The following is a 15,691-nucleotide window of genomic DNA, read 5'->3' as shown; positions in this document are numbered from 1 at the left end:
TTTGTCTACGCAGGACTTGTTATTCAGGCAGCAAAGCTAAAACCAAAAAAGGATGAATTGGGAAAGTCTACAGGGAGAGGAGACAAGTCTGTTCCCCATGCAAGGGCCTGCTAAGTATTATATTGCTTAAAAAGACCTGCAGAAACATTTGAATTCCAGAAAAATGTTGCCAGCTGAACTGAGAGTTTATTTTAATTTGAGAAAAGCTGAATTCATCTTGTGAATCTTATTTCAGTGTGTTTTGCTCAGTTGTCCTTTACCATCAGCACTAAGCCCAGAAAAGGTTGTGTTTTCCTGTGCAAAACCACATCAAAATCACATGGTAAGAGAGTCCTTCATATTGAAAAAGGAAAACCATACATGGAGGAGACAAATACTAGGAAAGTGTTAAGGAATATTTATGGTATCCCTCGAGATGAATTAAAAACACATTTGTATACTTGAACATAAAAGAAAAACGTAATAAACAATGCATTGGGCAGAGTCCTACCACACTATGCAGTTCGAATGTTGAGTCTGAAAAGATGTGCCACAAACAGATTCCATATATACTCTTGCACAAGCACCATCCTGAGAGCTATTGCACTGGGCACCTCCTCCCAGCCCTGGCTCTACTGCCCGAAGGTGGCCCCTGAGCACTTGCAATCCACAATGGCTGCAAGACAATGCTGAGGCTGCTTTTGCTCCCACCACCAAGGGAAATTTTCCACCCTTGCAAGGAATCTGTTCTGCCTCTGCCATTCCTTTCAGCCAATTTAACCCCTTCATGTAGTTGGACTTTCTTGCCCTGTGTGCCAGATTGTGCCTCAGCCAAGTTACCACTGCCAATTTTAATCTCCCCTTCATTAGAAATCAATGCCAGCAGACAAGAGTTACCTAAAATTGTACACCCAATTAGAAGCAATATTAAGAGTAATACCAAGATCTCATCACTGCTAGAATGTCATCTGCTAGACTAAGAGCTAATGACCTCAGGACAGCTCTTACTTGGAAAGTACATGCACCTTGTTAAGACAGTTATTCATTGTAAAACTATTTAAAGAAGACAGAGAAAAAGAGTACATGGAAATATGAAGAAATGGAAGTTACAAATAGAGCAGCATAGGAAAGTCAAGAAAAAGTTTCATCATCATATAGGATGACACACAAAAGCAGAGGTTAAAATCAAGGCTAGAATATGTTGGTCTAAGTTATCACAAAGACATTCAGACAAATTTAATGCTCTGAAGTCTATGGAGTTTGCATGAAATGTCCTCTACAGCTGAGGCTTAAAAAATCACAATCTCTTTAAAGTGAGAGGGTGCAGATCAAATGACTGCTGCTGGGCTCCTGAAATTCAACTTTCAGAGACATGCAGTCTTGTAATATACATAACTAAAATTTACCTTTTTAACCTGTCTGGAGTCAGATATCTGATTGTTTTTGCCAAGAGGGAGTCTGACCTCTTGAAGCAATGCACATCCATATCTGCCAACCTACACCCATGAGGTGATGAACTGAAACCCCCAAACTTGTTTCTTCCTCTGTCTCTCTTTTTATTTTTAACAAAATGCTCCTGTGGACACTAAATATTTAATTTTCAGAATTAAAAAAGGGCTTTGGGTTTAGTAGATGGCCTCAATCTAGTTATAGTATCAGCAGTTTTTCCCTCTAGGGAGTAATTAAGCAAAAGCTCTGGCCACAATACTAAACTGTGATAATGACAGAATTTAAATCATTTTCATACCACATGCTGCATTGCAGTTCATTTTCATATGCTCTGCCTGCCTTCAACGAAGGTGTCAAGCTTATAAAGTCTCCTGGGCAAAAGGATGACCAGAGTCCCAATGCCTGGAAGGAAGCTCAGGGGAAAGACACACATTGCCATACTATATGTGATAAGGTCTCCACATTATGAAATTGGCAGGCAGGAAGTAAGAAGACCCTGGAGATTACTATATTTATCTCCGTCACACAGCTAGCACCTGAGATTGGTGATGTTTTGTTGGAGATCCACCTGAGCTATAAATTATTTGTTAATAATGGACATTTAGCACACAGCTACTGCACTCACCCTAAAGCTGGTGAATAGTTATAGTGCAGCAAATTTCCATGGTCCACACTTTGCAACACATTATAGCTGAGACTATGCCCTCACTCCAGTGCTATATGGAGAAAAAAAATAGCATTATAGCCACATTACTTAGTAGGTCACTGTTAGCTTGGGTGCAGCATTGCCTTGACAGTTACATTGAGTCTAATTCCAGCTCTGCCTTTTTCAGCACAAATGAAAGGACCCTTAGGGGAAGGTCATTTGCCAGACATCCCATCTTGGGCTGGGAAACAAAACTATTCACAAGAAAAATGGGGGCACCAAGAGCAGCCTCCACATAATATTTATATCTGAAATTGATACAACTAAATACTCAGGGGAAAAAAAAACAAACAAACAAACAAAAAAAAAACCAACTAATCGAATAGAAAACAATAAAAACAAAACAAAAAACATTAAAAAAATCCCAACCAAGCAACCAGCTTCTCAAAGGCAGCAAATAGCTTTCTATAATTCATTCAAATTTTGTCTCTAATTTTGACCACCTTCAAGTTCACTAAAATCAAACCCAGCTATGTAAGGTGGTAGATGAATAAATATTTATCACACACAGAGCTGGTAATCATACTTGTGAGATCTCCCTAGAGGAGGTAATAGAATAAGAGCAGGGAAGGAGGCTGATAAGAGAGCTGGGAATCAGAAACATGGTTAGTGTGGTACATGGAAGTAGCAAGGAAGGGACACATCTTACAAGAAGAAGGAGTGGAGAGAAATGGGAGCAGGAACTTGGTGAAGGGCATGGGGAGCAACACATGGATTGTCAGAAGTGAAACTTTCAGGCTCATAGAAGCAAGGCAAGGTTAAAAAGAAAGGTATTTAGCAGTAAAGAGCACCCACTGAAGAGCTGAAATGGGTCTCCTGTATACAGCTAGGCCAAAAGGATGCACCAGAGGAAGTGTGACCAGCAGGTCAAAGGTGATTTTCACCTTCTACTTCACTCTCATGAGACCCCACTTGGAGTGCTGCATCCAGCTCTGGGTGCCCCAATGTAAGACAAGCATAGACCCATTGAAGCAAGTCCAGATGAACCCACAAAGATGGTTTCTTCTGTAGAAACAGGCTGAGAGAGCTGGGGTTGCTCAGCTTGGAGAAGAAAACAGGAAGCACATTCTGGTACAAAACAGGGGCCTACAAGAAGGCTGGAGAGCGACTTTTAACAAGGGTGTACAGTGGCAGAACAAGGGGAATGGCTTTAAACTGAAAGAGGATGAGCTTAGATAAGACATTAGGAATAAATTCTTTCCTGAAAGGGTGGTAAAGCATTGGAAGAGGTTTCTTAGAGTAGTTGTGCATGCCCCATCCTTAGAAGCATTCAAGGCCAGACTGGATGGAGTTTTGAGCGCCTTCCACTATTCTAGTGAGGAAGAAGTTGTTCCTGCCCAGAGCAAGGGCTTGGAATTAGATGATCTTGAAGGTTCCTTCCAATGCAAATCATCTATATCAAAGAATAAAAAGAACACAGACAACCCAGAAGCACAAAGGATTGTAGAGGTATTATCAGTAGGAAATGAGCAAAAGGGCAGGACACACATTCCTCAGCCAGAGTAAAAGAGTCCTGAAGCTCACCACTCCAAGTCACCCACAGATCTCCACAACATAGAAAATGTTTCGTTCCCCTTTTGGGTATTTGTTCACACAGGGAACAAAGATCTGACACTGCACCACTTTTGTTCTGGTACCAGGCTTTGGAGCCATCACCCTGAAGAGCCTATTTCTCTTGATGGTTTTTAAAGCTGTCTTGTATGATGGTAAAGTACAAAAACAAAATGAGGGAAGAGAAGAGATTGCTGTTCTAAGCAGCTTAAAACCACCTCTTAAATAAGAATTATACTAAAATAGCATTACTGAGGTTAAAAAATTAATTCCTCATAACTTAGAAAATCCTAAATTTTGGTAATTTCCAATTCTGAAATGTTCCAATTCTGAATTCTTGTTTTGATGAATCATTATGGTAGCACTATCTGTGTATGGTAACTGTGCATGTTGCTCCTGTGAATTCATATTTCATCCTACTTTCCACCTCCTAGGGTAGGAAGAAACATGGGGCTGGGGGAACAAACAAAACAGCAAAATTTTGAAGAATAATGTTGATGTGTATGTATCCCAAAAGTAGGGAGTTTTGAACATATCAATTTTAAACTGGAAGATTATTCATTCAGTGGTATAGGCTTGGAATGTTTACTTCCAGGACAAACCTAGAAAGATACTGGAAATTTTTCACTTTGGCTAAAACTTAAATCTTACTAATTCTTTGAGGTTCCTCTATTTCATCTCAAATCATTCATCTATTCATCTCTAAACATAGCAAACACAGCAAAACCTGTCACAAAGGCTTGAAAACTTATTTCCTTTGGGTTTTTGTTTGCTTAACATGGACTGTCAAGGAATCAATACCTATTCTCATATGCACACAAAGACAAGTAATCTTAAGCATGGATATGAATAAAAGACAAGCAATAGATTTTATGCAATTGGGACACTGCATAATCTAAGTTTGTAAACCCCTTCAAAGACCTTTATAGAACTAATTAAAAAGATAGAAAAATATCTATCTCAATTAGGACCATACTTGCATATGTAATGCTTTTGTGCAAATATGGTGACAAGGTAAATATTAAACATTGTGTGAAACCAATATATTGGGAAGGAAATAAAATGTCTTAAGTGCAATGCTTCAGGAAAGGGCTGGACACTCAGGACTGACAAAGTGGTTGGCAATTTTTTAAATCCTCTATTTTTTTCTGTTATTCAGAAGGATAGATTAAAATTCCCAGTAGCATTCTTAAGACATTTCACTGATTAGAAGAATTCTGATAATATAGTCAGGAAGTGGAAACAACAGTAAGTGATTTGTTGCTACCCCTAAATGAGAGATCAAATTTCAATAACTACATTTCAAATACTTGCAATCAGCATTACAGCAAAAGACTTCAAACACACAGCCTCAAACAAAACCAAAAAAAAAAAGCACTTCTATAAGTGTAAAGATTACAGTTATTGAGCATATTTTTGCATGTTATTATTCACCAAGACCTACCTTATTTAGTAGAAATGATTCATATGTGTCTTCTCTATAAATTTTGCATTCAAGCCCAAGTTCATGCACATTATGACAATTAATATCTTCTTTCTACTCCTGGAAGAGAGACCCATAATTATACCATTAGCACAGGGAGTTCCATTTTTCTCCAAGAGTGATACTGCATCCATAAGAGAAAAGTTCTGGCCTTACTTCCAGAATCTCAAGAGTGTCTCTGGACAAGAATGACTTCTCACTACACAAATGCAAGAGAAGTAAAGATTATACAGAAATGGCGTGAGCTACATTAAAGTTAGGCTAAATGATTTTCTGCCAACAGGTTAGACAAAGAAACAGAACAAATGGTGAGAATTTTCAGCAATAGACTTTGTTGGTTTAACAGGATTTAGATGTTCTATACATATAAATTATATACACTTATTCATGGTATGTTACTGGTCAACAGCTGCATTAACATTTTCAGCAGAGCTGAGGCCTTCTGCATGTCTTGCTATAATAAATGTGCAGTTTGTGAAATGGTTAGATAAGAAATGAAACAAACATATAATTATTACTCTCTTGGAGACCAAGAGAAAATTTTGTTTCATTTTGATTTTAACACACAGACATGACCCCTGTGAATCAAAACAAGGGAAAAAGTTTATATGAACTGAAGAACCAAGAAGTGCTGATGTTTTGCATAAGTTTTATGAATTAGCCTCCTTTTTGTGCTGTACTCATTGATAACAAATTGTGGTCTGGGGACAGCTTCTGCAGTGGATCAGTGGTTTGGACTGTGAATGACTCTGATAACCCCAGGTCAGCAAAAAGCCTTTGTCCTCTATTAGGAATGTTTTACTGAGACTTCAGAACATTTCCACAAATAAGTAAATAAAGCTATAATTTGACTGCCTTCACCTTAAACCAAGAAGAGCCACTGATCAGGATAAAAGACATCAGGTTGGCATTTCATGTCATACCCAGATGCAACCAGCCCCTGGAGCAACAGACACCTGAACCAGATGCTGCAAGGCAGCACACAGTGGTATACCACAATTGTTAATCAAGGAGACAGACACCTAGAGACAGGAATGAAAAGACCTAAGTACACTTATACATCACCAGCAGCATAAAAGGGGAGTGCAGCAGCCAGTTCTCCTAAATTACCAGTAGTTTCATCATTTTACTTGGAAGCAGTAGATTCTGCTGCCAGAGTTTTGATGCAACCTGTTTTCTTGTTTAAAAGAGTGGGAAAGTTATACTGAGTTTACTGTAGCATAGCACAGAAAGTTAATTTATGTTAAATGGCCTCAGCAAATGCCTGCAATCAATGGCTTGAGTATGGCTCAATGTATTTTCTCTCCTCACAGGTGAGTCCCAGAGCCTGGGTGAGTATTTATGTTTGGCAAATACTTCATTTAGCAATGACAAATTAAAGCATGTCCTTTTTATTATTCCCTCACCTCTCCTTTCCTGTAACTCATTAAAAAAAAAAAAAAAATAAAAGCCACCAATACAATTCCACACAAAATTTTCCAAGAGTCCAGACTCTGAATGAAGGTCATCTTCCACATTTGCAAGGTTTCAAAGCAAATGTGCAATCTATAAACCAGAAAAACCAGAAAAACTTACACTCATTGAAGTCTACATCACATAGCATCCTTCTGTCGATATTTCGCATGCCTTTCGGGTGCAAACACAGCCATCAAACTAGAAATGAATGGCTTGAACCTTGCTGCTCTTTGGGCCAGGTGAACTTTTTTAGCCTATGTCCTGCTGAAACTCAGTCTTCTAGTCCCTAAAATCCTCAAAACTATCATAAATAACTTGAAATTTAGCTTGAAAGGCCTATTTTAATTGAATTCATCATAGGAAGTCAAAGCTTTTAATTAAGAAAAAGACAGTTTTTAAAAGTCTATAAGATCACAAGTGTGTAAGGACCATTTCCACAGACTTCATAATCTAGTGTTAGTTTAGAGAAACTGCTTTGAATCCATACTTTGAAATATCTGCTTGAAAGCCATGGTCATTTCTTCTAATTTTTAATATTTAGGAAACATAAGCAAAACCTAGTGCAAGCCAATGCAAGTGATAAGCCTACCAAATTTTTTAAGCACTATGCATAGCTTTATACGATAAGGCCACCCACTCACCAGCTGCAGCTGAACAAGCCATGTGCTAGCAGAGACAAACAGATACACAGTAAGATACAAGTATGTCATCCAATAATAAACAACTACACCAAAATCTTACATCAAAAAGTTTCATAAGTTTTAAAACAAAGTTAGGGTGGGAAATTATTTTACCCATCCTGTTCTTGGGATGTAGAGTCACATTGAGCCTTACTTTTGCAGAGAGATTGCCCTTTGAATAGAAAACCATTTGTCAGCAGCTGAAGCTTCACAGCATTACTATCTAGGGTTTGGCACATCAGTAAGATACTGAAAACTGAGGCATCAGAGGCGCTGGGAAACAGCAGGAATACTGATTATGGCACAGCTGCTTATGGAAAAAGGGTAAGAATTCTAGCCCATGGAGAATTTTGTGGAAGCTGTATTCTGCTGGACCAACCTTTTATTAATGATGTAGCCACAGGGGCTCATTAGGCATCTGCAAACTACAAGGATTTTATATATAGCCCAAACAGGTAACAGTAAACTGTAGCATTTACCTTTGTATTGGGAAACTGGAACTAACTGCACAAGTCACTGAAAACTCAGGCTGCCAACCCATTATTTGACCTCTGTTCCTCTGACCACAGCCATGAATAAGCCTTGCCTCTTTCTCTGGCAACTTTCCATTCAGCCTAAGTGCCATACATTACATAAAACTAAAATTCAGCATCTCCAGAATGCTGAAACCAGAAGTGAGGCTTTTAGATTTTAACCATAGTTTGCAATATTTAACAGAACCTACTCAATTTCTGGCAGTAACTGGCTGCAATTGTCATTGCTAAGTTGAAGCCAACTTATAAATCAGCAGAATAAGAAATTATTAACAAAACAGTAATGAAAATATGATGGCATGTTATTAGCAAAGGAACATGGTGAATTTCATAGTAGGTCATAATGGAAACATTATTCAGTATGGGAATTCTTCACAGCTTAGGAGGCCTGTCCCATTAAGTGATCCATGATTTATTTCAGATTTTGATTTTCTTCTAACCTATGACTTTTGTTTTGCCATATCAAGCACACTGTCTGATAAGAGAGAGGAATCAGAAGAGTTAATTGAACAGCCAAGTGATAAAGACTAATAAATCCCTGGATTTCTATCTGGTGAGTACATTTTAATAGGTAAGGGGAAGTAAGTAAAAGCCAGGCAGGGTGACTCATCAGTTCTAGCAATGTAAGAAAATTAGATTTTAAGTGGAAAAAGATGTTTCCTAGGAAACTGCATGATCTGCTTGTGGAACATCAAACAAGAGCAATTTCCTAACAACAGTCATGGCTAAATTGATCTACTGCACCTCAAACAGCTTTATCAGTGAGAGAGAGATTGAGTCTCTTTTACATTTTCTTAGTTACCATCATCAATTTGTCTATTATTTGACTCCTTCAGCTGTTACCTTTCTGACCCTCCACAAGTACAAGTATGATTTTGCCATTATCTAATTGGAAAACGCATTTTGCTTTCCCTCATCTTTTCTGTCTTTCTTTTTTTTTGCAGCAAGCTCTAGATTCCACTGCTGCTGCCACTGAGCCAGAAAGATGTGAGCATGTATCATGGTATGCAGCAGGCATAAGCTCAAGCAAGTGCTCTGTTTAAAACCCTCCACTTTCCAGCAATGGAAGCTGCAACATAAGCAACCTCCTGCATTCCCTGTTCTGAGATGTTCAATATACAGTACATTCAGCCCACCTATACAATTTACACTGACCAAAATCAGTCTTTCCCTTTACACTGTCTACATTTTCATTCTAATAAATTAAAAGCCTCACATTTCTGTGAAAGCATATAACACTTTGCATTTGGCACAAAAGAGATCAAGTATTTCAGATACTAGGGTGGAGAACATTTGTTCTCCTTGATAATTTCCAATGCAGATTGTTCAATATGCATAAGTTATAACTGATGCAAAGCAGAGACTGTCTTCTGAGCATGACCATGGATTTCTGAGCATAAATAAATGCATGTGCTGACTGTGTGCAGTCAGACAGGGAATTCTAGTACCAGGCAGCTCCTTGGCACTCATGCTACACACACAGCTCACCTCTGTCCTGTGACACTGAGCAGCAAAGGCACATCTGCTCAGCAAAGATGCTCTCAGAGCACTTCGTTTTTTGGACATGCCTCTGTGCATTTAATATATGCATGCACACTGAATCCAAGGTATCACAAAGCAAGCAAACTTATTCTAGGTCCATACATTCTATTCTAAAGCCAAGGCATTCAAATTACACCTAGACAAAATTTCCTGGCAGAAAAGTAAGATATATCTGAGGAAACCCAAATGCCTAGTAGCTCTAATCCTGGCCACTCTTGAGCTATCACAATGGATGCAGACAACTGCCAATTTTAAGACCCAAAATTTAAATAGGCTGCCAAATTCAGCAGTAGTGAAACATTTTCAAGTACATTTATTGCACAGAGTTGCAAATGGAGAGAAATACATAAGACCAAATCCATTCATGCTCACAAAGTTGTCTACTGTGCAACTTGTGAGGAAATAAGAAACAGAGATATTATAGGTCTCTTCTACATAAGTGCTGTTCTCATCAAAATGAACTAACTACCTACTATAAGCCCATGTAACCAAGGTTTTATTATTACTACCACTACTAATTTGGAGATTATGATGCAGACAGAAATTATGAAATCCAAAATTCAGAAAGTCGCTTCTAGCACTTGTAATGCCCAAAATAAAGCAACCTGTTCTAGAAAACTTAAGTTCTAGTATGTATGATTGCATGGGCAGTGGAAGCTATCCTTCAACATGAATTTCTCCATTAAGAGCTGTGCATCAAGTCACACATGGAACAGAAAACCATGTGAAAGCCAGGAAAAGTGAGAGAAGAAACTTTGTGTTATGGATTTGTGGCTCCAGAGTCCTGAAAGAGATAGAATGGGGAGAGTTATCCCATGTAACTGATTCTTTGGGTTTGCAACAGTGATTTTACTATCACCAAAACAAAGCTGGAAAGTCTATCCCTTTTCCAGCCTACTAAACAGAACAAAATTCCTGAGATTGTGGTGAAGCCAATGGCAAACTGTTTAACAACAAGAATTACACACCCCCTACCACCATCACCACTCTCAGAAAGCTCACATAAAATCTTCTCAACAAAAATTTTATTCCTGCAGTGGTTTCCCCAACCTGCATGTTTGCAATGATAAAAAAGAAAAAAAAAAAACTTTATTCTCCTTCCTCTCACAGTTTACAGCTTCATTCTTGGCAAAAGACGTATTTAGGATTAATGATTTTATTTTAAAGGAGTAAGATTAAGTATTTTTAGCCCCTGTGAAACAAGATGATGTATGTTGCAATTGTCAAGTCCCTGTTAAGTTGCATGTAGCACATGCTGTAGCTCATAAATATTTAAGATGACTAAATAATTATCCTAGACTCCTCAACTTGCTTTCTTTATTAGTTCCATGGGGAACAAGCAAAGCATTTGTTCTTCTTCAGCCATACAGACAATTATGTTGCAAAATAACCTCTTTCTGTTGTTGGTGACGCTGCTACATGATTCTCTCCTATTGTGGTGTCAGAGAATTAGCCTCTTTCAGAGGACAGAAGAGTCTCCACTGCTTCTCCAGATCAATCCAGCAAGACAGGCAACTTTTCCAAAATATTTCAATCCAAGCAAATCCCACTTCTCTTAATTCCTCCTTTAGCCTCCCGTTTCCAGTAGCAGAGGGTAAGAGCACCCTGAATTACACAGGATTCAGAGTGTCAAGCAGGGAAGCATGTCTTTGCTTGGAGCAGTTCACTGGGGAAGTGACAGGGGCTTAATCGGCGTAGGTGTACCTATTTAAGCCAGTAGCTGTAAGGATTTAGGGGAAGAGGAGGGTGAGCCAGTAGCCCTCTCACCATGGAAGAGCACCGAACAGAATTGTTCAGCTTATTCTCCTCTCTGAGTGTTTTCAATGCAGCCATAGGGGAGCAAGCAGACACTTGCAACCTAATAGCAGCTGAAGAGCCCGCACACGCTCACAGGCAGCAGACCATGCCCCGGCAGCCGGAGTGGCAACACCCACCAGAAAAGCCAAGGAGAAAGAGCTGCCTCCCAGATGGCTGGGAGGCAGAGCTTTGTCTCAAAGCCTAAGCTTCTTGCTTCTGCAGCTGTCAGATCTGTCACCACGGTTCACTACCCGCTGCCACCACCCCCAACCCCTTCCACCCCAGTGCAGTGCAAGGGAAGCAGAGTCCAGAGAGTGCCCTGCCTTTGGAGTGCTCTTGTCATGTTGTACTGGGATTAACGTGCCTTGGAATACCTCTGTAAAAGAGGGTGCATGGCATCAAGTCAAAATAGCCCAAGCAGTTGCTTTAATGTGCATCTGTGCTGAACAGAAACCTACAATTGTCTAGAAAAAGTGTGATGGCAGAGATCTGCTGCTGCTCTGTGAAGAATTTGGCTTAGTCACAGTGCCTAGATACTGAGGAAGATGAGATGTGTAAGAGCTGAAAACTTTTGAAGCACTTTTTCTAGCCTTATTTGCTTTTTTCACATTCCCCTTATTTTTTAAATTCAAAATAATGAAAACAATAATGCAGTTGGTACAGCTCTACGTGGGGGACGACTGAGAAGTTAAGGAGGCTAAAGGCATGAAATTACCATGCAGAAACCAAAGCTTGTTACATACCTATGGGAATGCTCTCATTCAGAAATAAATTGGCTTAAAGTTCACTGTGGCTTAATACTCCCTGGAAGATCCTTATTTCCAGCAACTGGGAAAACCAACATGTAAATCAGCATATTTTAGGGTGCAGTTTGACAAGATTGCAAAGCCTGTGTAGTTTTACTGCTACCAAAAGAGGTACAGGAACAAGCAGCTCCCTCCATTTCTGTCCTGCCACACTTTGCTTCTGTTCTTTTGGTTCTGGCTCTACACTTCTTTGACACCTTGATGGGCCTGTTCAATTAGCCAATCCAGCAGAAAAGTAATAAGCAAAAAAAAAAGTGAGAGGATGCAATAAATTGAAACTAATTTTGTAGTCAAAATGGGGAGCTTTCTATCAGGTCCTTTTTATAAACTTTGGCTGGATAGATTTATGAGCTAAAAGCCTGGGGGGGGGTGGGGGGGGGGGGGAGGGAAGGGGGAAAAAAGGAACAAAAACTGAAACCAACATCTATATGCCCACCAGTAAAGCAACACCTGCAAAATGTTAGTATTTAGTAAAACTACATCAGTCAAAAATGCCATACAGTTGTGCTAGAACAGTCTGCTTCCCTTTGTCTGGGTGGTAGTGCTGCAAGGACGATTCTCCCAATGTGGTTGTAATGGTGGGAGCAGCTAGAGACAAATCTTTGTCATCCTCATTGTTAATTTCCCATGTAATAAATAAGCCCAAAAAACCCAACCAACCCCCAAATCTACAAAGACAAAGAAACACAAAAAACAAAGGGAAAGAAAAAGTTCCTCACAGATAATTCAAGCTTATGTGCTAAGTTTAGTATGAAATATATGATGCATATTATTCAAAAAGTTCTAGATCTAAGAAAAAACAAGTTTAAAGTACTGTCTAAAATTAATGCAATAAAAAACCCTCCTTTTACAACTGTTTCTAAAAAATGGAAGGAAAGAAGCAAAAGACACAAGGAAATCATTTGACAATGAATGAGGATTTACAGTGACACTATTAAGATACATTTTGATGAAAGAGAGTATAATTACTGGTACAGCTGCCATATAGAGGACAAATATTTCACATTCTCCTCATCAATATTGCTGTCCTTGTGATCAGATTAAACAAGCCAGTACAGATCAATAGGCAAACTTTGAGACTACAATATGTAGTGCATAGAGCAAAGAATTGCAGGGAGGTAAGATTTTTGACAGCAACTTTGAAAATGTCAAACTTCTACATCCTACCTTTGTTCTGAATCTAGCATAGATTGAAAAAAAATGAGCAAAGCTTAATCCAGATAAACGTGAGATTGTGGATTTGAATCAATCAAATCATCTGTACAAAAGCAGGAATAATTTTCTATACAACAGTATTACCTCTTCTTATGAAAGCTCTTGACACCATAAAGCATTGGAAACTGAGAAATTACCTGGGGAAAAGAGGTGAGAAGGAATAACAATTACTGTATGCTTGCTTTTGTACTTGTGATTTTTACTGAGGCACTGCTACTGACCACTACTGGGGACAGGCTCATGAGCTAGAGGGACACATTGCCTAACCTTGGCAGTGCTGTTCTTAATTTCTCCATGTTGTAGCTGCCTCCATCATTCTGTTAGGGAAAAAAAGTGGTGGAAGTCTCTTTAAAACATGCAATAGAAGAAGCACTTCAATAAGGCAAGTTCTTGTTTTACGCAGATGTGTCAATTATATAATCACTTGAGAAACATCTGGGTGGATCTAGTGTCTGTGGATTGCCAGTGATGTTTTTTCAAAGCAAATAACCCACTGATGGTGGAGATTTTGATCAAGTTTTTCTGTTTGACTATAAAACATACTTTCATGCAGAACACTGTCTTGAAAGATTGCACCACGTGTCACAAATGACATAAACTGAAGATTTGTTGCTGCCAGCTTGGAATTGTTTATGCTGTAGAGCACTTACTGTTGATAAAAAGGGCCAAAATTAAAACATATTTTTTGTCAGCAGTTCTGTGTTAAGGGAGGCTGTTTCAGCTCAGACCCTGCAGAAGTCCAGTTCTGCTAATTATTTTCCTGAAGAAGTTAGGTCAGCACACACAAAACATACAAATTACATCAAGCTGGAATGGTTTTATATTACAGTAAAAGAAAGCAAAAATAATCCAATGTCACCAATGGAAAAAAAATGTACAAAGACAAATGCAAAGTACTGCATTTATTAAGGCTAAATCAAGTGCAAAACTGAGAAACTAGTGTACGGAGCTCTTCTGAAGAAAAGGATTTGAAGTGTTTGAGGAGCACAGACCATTGACTCATTTCTAGGATGATACATAAAGGCAGCTATCACTTTGAGATGCATTAACAGAAATACCCTATGCAAGAAAAGGATGACAATTATTTATTCTGTTTAATACTGTTGAGATTTCACTTGCAATGCTGCATTCAAATTTGAGAAGGATGAAGCCAAATGAGAGGCAAGAGGGGAGCTACAGGAAATAAAAGATCTGTGACGGAAAAAAGGAAACTAAAGAGGATCACAGGAAAAGAGATATGATGACAGAATGTAAAGGGTTGCTTTGAAGAGAAAGGTAACCAGTCATTCCTATGTCTAGTGGGGAGACAGAACAATAAAAGATTGGCTAAATTTCAAGCAGATAAGGTTTAGGTTAGCTACTGGAAAAAAGCTTTTTAACTGCAAGGATTACAAAGGATTTAAAAAAATACTTAGGTCTCTACAAATTTTTACCTACAGGGATTTTGGGAATCAATTTAACAAATCTTTGCCAAGGTGGTGTCAATTCTAAATGCAACCAGTAGTTCCAGAACTTACAGAAGATTCCAGAAATTTCACATAGCTAGAAATGTTTAAATACTGTGTTTTCCCTGCTGGGATGATGGAAAAATCTGTATTTAGACATTTGGGATTTTTAAGTAGAAAATGAACTAATAAAGCAAGCTTCAAATGTACATAGGAAAAATGTCACTCATTCACAAGAACAATTTCCAAAAAGATGCTGAGAAATAAACATAAATGTGAAGCACACTATTTATGACAATCTAATTTGGTCTCCTGTGGATGATATGAGTCATCTGAGTGGGCTTGAGGAGTAATTTTAGGTAAACTCACAGCAATGTAGTCTGCAAAATAATATTCACCAATATAATATTTACAGCTACGTGAAAAGAGATGATATCTTGCTCTTTCATTTCTGATACTGAATAGCTATATAAACAGAATTACATTTTAAATACCAAGCATAAAAAGACATTTGGTATTAATATGTTATAGGAAAAGTCAAGGCTTCCTAGTGAATGAAAAAGAAGTTACAGACAGTGAGAATTTCCTTTCTTTAGTTCGTAATCAGGGCAGCTCTCCTCAACCAAGTACCAAATTCCCCTTCCAAAATTCAAACTTAGCCAGAAAATGCAAAGTGAGTGCTTCCACTCAAAATTGGTTATAAAATGAGATATCATCCTTAGATTGACTATTCTCCCTTACAGGAGGGTCTGCTTGCATGTAGACTTGTATTTTTTAACACCAGAAGTGTAGAAACAATCTCGGATCCCATAGTCAATTCAGCCCCAATCATACTTCTCATTTTCCTAGGAGCCCTAGAACATAGTTGTAATACAAACTAAAAACTCTATTTCTGGAGTTCAGCAATCAAGCCAAGTTGTTATATAAGCCCATGTCTTGCTGTCCTCTAATTCAAATCTTTGTTTCACACAGAACTAATTATTAGGAAAGAAGATAGACATAGGGAGGCAGAAATGCTCATTACCACATCCTCTAGATTAATTGATAGCT

General features: G+C 38.5%; 1 long non-coding RNA gene across 1 annotated transcript in view; it reads right to left on the bottom strand.

Moving 5' to 3' along the window:
- Nucleotides 1-5,210: 5,210 nt before the first annotated feature.
- The window catches only part of LOC144247117 (uncharacterized), a 273,256-nt gene continuing 262,775 nt past the window's right edge, over nt 5,211-15,691 (bottom strand). Inside the window, exon 3 of the long non-coding RNA XR_013340804.1 lies at nt 5,211-5,228. This is a non-coding gene — a long non-coding RNA (uncharacterized LOC144247117). The remainder of the gene's footprint in view (nt 5,229-15,691) is intronic.

The sequence above is a fragment of the Lonchura striata genome, chromosome 1 (assembly GCF_046129695.1).
Source record: "Lonchura striata isolate bLonStr1 chromosome 1, bLonStr1.mat, whole genome shotgun sequence".
In the NCBI taxonomy this organism is placed as follows: domain Eukaryota; kingdom Metazoa; phylum Chordata; class Aves; order Passeriformes; family Estrildidae; genus Lonchura; species Lonchura striata.
This window is presented reverse-complemented; position numbering and strand designations above follow the sequence as displayed.